Consider the following 3,490-nt stretch of genomic DNA (forward strand, 5'->3'; position numbering starts at 1 on the left):
GGAAGAAGGAGAAAATAGATACTGGGAGACAAATAACTGTCTCTGCCATATGCTACCACAGGGATTCCCCACACTCCAGGGTTTCCTCCCCAACTCCTTCTTTTAAATATATAGAAACATTTTTAAACATATAGAAAAATTGAAGGGATAATTCAGTGACTAACCTTATATGCACCAACGACATTCAATAATTATTAATAATATACTGTGTGCGCATGTGTGTGTGCAAGTGGGGAGAGAGATTATGGTAAAAGTACATACATATGTCAGTGTGTGTACACACATACACATACATTTGGATCTCACATACATATACATATTGCTGAACCATTTGCTATGCATTATCCATAGAAACAATGTAAATACATGAAATATATGTGTGAATGCTTGCCCAAGCCATGTGAAAGTACAGTATTGATATCATGAAACTTCACCTCTAAATAGGAGATTCTCCTCTATAAACAATAGCATTCACACATTAAGGAAAATTACAATACCCTAACACTATATAATATCTAGTCCAAATTCAAATTTCTCAGTTGTCCAAAAAATGTCTTTTTAACTGATTTTTTTCAACCAGAATTTATTATGGTTCACTTACTTTATTTGGTTGTTATATCTTTGGTTTATTTTAACCCATAAGGGCTTTCTAATGGTCATGAAAGTATACATTATAGCTGATGTTTGATGCCCATATTCAGAACATGCAGTGTGTACATAAGGTCTATCCATAATGTATATCATGGTTAATGAATCTTTGAATTTGATGAAACCCTTTCCAAATAAGCTAATTTCCAATGTGTCTTTCTTAAAAGGTTGTCTTTTATTTCCAATTCTAATCATAAGTAACTCCCAGAAATAAACTGCTTCCTTGCATTTCAAAACCCTCACTGTATAATCATTTCACCAAGTTGACAAGGTCTAATTACCCACACAGTATGAGTTGGGAAAATTCTCTCTATGGCAGGCTCTTAAATAACATTTCTGAGCTCAAGGCGCCTGATCCAAGGCTTTGCAATGCATTAGCTTTGAAAGTCAGTACATGCATTTCAGGCTCCTTCATACATCTGAAATAAACCATCCAAAATATCACAAGAAAGTACCAGTGTGACAAGACCAAAGCAAAAATATACATCTAGGAAGCCACACGCTGTAGCCCATTCCCAACTCCACTTTAATTTTTTTTAAGAAATTACTCAACCACTCATGACATTTGATACTTAATAGCTGAAGTACTTACAAAATATAGTTAGGTATCACATTGGTTGTATGATAAAAAGAATCATTGGCAAAGCTTTGTAGTGTGTTGGAAATTTACTTTAATAACATGCAGAAGTTTGGCCCCCTATTTCATCCTCTTAAAATACCTTTAAGAAATCTATAATAGCTGTTTGTCATTTAGAGAATTATGAAATTCTCTAAAACAGAGTTTAAAATACCTAACACACAGTTAGGTATTGTAAAGCTAAAGGGTGAAAGGGTTGATATAACACCTTACTTTGATGATTTAGGATTCTAGGATTTATGTCCCTGACGATATCATAAAATGATAGCTAACAGAAAGTGTATAAAACGTACTGACAAGGTATGGAATTCAGGTATTCTAAGCATTCCCAGCCAGTTTCTAGGCAATTATTTGCTTGCAGCCATTCTAAACAGTGCTTAAGAATGATCTGAACATCCTTATTTAATACTGTCTGTAATTTACTTGTGAGAAGCTGCAGTAGAAGGGGCAGTTCTAAGGTACTGTTCACATATGCACTGAAAGACAGCTTTCACTTAGACAATGTTGCATAACCTTGCAGGATGGGGTTTAAAAAAGCATACACTTGTGATCATGTCAAACTGGTATACAGAAATTAAAAGATTAAATTCATGGGCAAAGTTGACAAGACAAGGCTATTCTTTATCATATTTATGAGCACAAGTGTACTTTTAAATGCACTTAATCCTGGTTCTATAAAACAGGATTGTATAGGTAAATATTATTCACAGTCCTGACAGGAAACATATGGATAGTTAGAGAAAAGTTCAATAAACAGGCTATTTACAGGGTGGACAAGACGTAGGAAGACCAAAAGGATAAAATACAGTATCCTGGGCCTAGTTGAGCTTTACCACTATTGGGTCCAATGGGGCAAGGGAAGAAAGAGAAGAGTGGAGAGAGCCACATTAACAGCAGCTATCCCATCCCTCTGAGAGCTCTACTCTCGTGCCCTCTTTGTGTTGACTTAATTCTCAGATAGGTTCTCCTCTTGTGGTCAGAAGGTGTTTGCAACACTCCCAGATTTCACATCCTCTATGTTCAATATGCAAAAGGAAAGAGAAAGCTTCTTCCCAACAATTGGACAAAAGAGTCAAATCTGACTCTCACTGGTTCCAACTGGGCCATTTCCACCTGCAGATCAGTTACTATAGCCAGGTGGTAGGATTTGTTGGATGGTTAAGCCACTCACACCCTACTCTAGAGCTGAGAGTGGAGTAACTGCATCCAAATATAAGCTGAGAGTAAATGAAAGATAGAGCCCCCCCCCCAAAAAAAAACCAGAACTTGGAAGAAGGAGGATAATTGTAAATGTCAGGTGGCCCAAAAATGATAAATTTCTAGTCCAAATCATCAATGCCTATCTCCATCCTTCACTTTTCTCCCAAATTCTAGGCTTGAATATTTATTGTATGCCTGGTGTCTTGGATGTCTCCAGACATCTTGTACTTTAAATGTCCCAAACTGAACCACCCATGGAATTCAGCCTTAGAGGTGGAGGAATGCTCACCTTGCTCTTTATTTTAGCTCCCAAATCTTATTTCCTCTTCTCTCCTGCAAAAGCCCCAAAATCTTTGAAGTACGACAGCATATTTTAACATTAGCTCTTTCTCCTTGTTACTGTCACCTTTCAAACCCGTGGGTCACATCCCCTTGTTCATGGATGATTCTAGCATGTTTCATAGCCTTTATTCCCACCACTACTCTTATCACTTATAGTGTCAACATCCACAGTCATGAGCCGCCTAACACCACTTAGATTCTCAGTTCCCCAACCTCCCTCCCCACAATGATCATTTCATCCTTCCACCTCAACCACCCACTCCCACAGTAACACTGTTGACTCTCTTTACAAACAATTATAAAACTGCCAAAATCTCAAATTCTAGAACCTATTTTTTTAATCTTTTATTGAAGTGTAATTGATCTACAATGTTTCAGGTATACAGCAAAGCAATTCAATTACACACATACATACTTTTTCTTTTCAGATTCTTTTCCATTATATGTTATTACAAGAAATTGAATACAGTTCCCTGTGCTATACAGTAGGCGCTTGTTGTTTTATCTATTTTCTCTATTTTAATGTGTATCTGTTAATCCCAAACAGATTTGGGGTATTTATCCTAATTTATCCCTCCCCCACCCTTTCCCCTTTGGGAACCATAGTCTGTTTTCTATGTCCATGAGTCTGTTTTTGCAGAACCCTGTTTTCTAACCCTCCCA

This window comes from Camelus dromedarius, chromosome 6 (genome assembly GCF_036321535.1).
Source record: "Camelus dromedarius isolate mCamDro1 chromosome 6, mCamDro1.pat, whole genome shotgun sequence".
Classification (NCBI taxonomy): Eukaryota; Metazoa; Chordata; class Mammalia; order Artiodactyla; family Camelidae; genus Camelus; species Camelus dromedarius.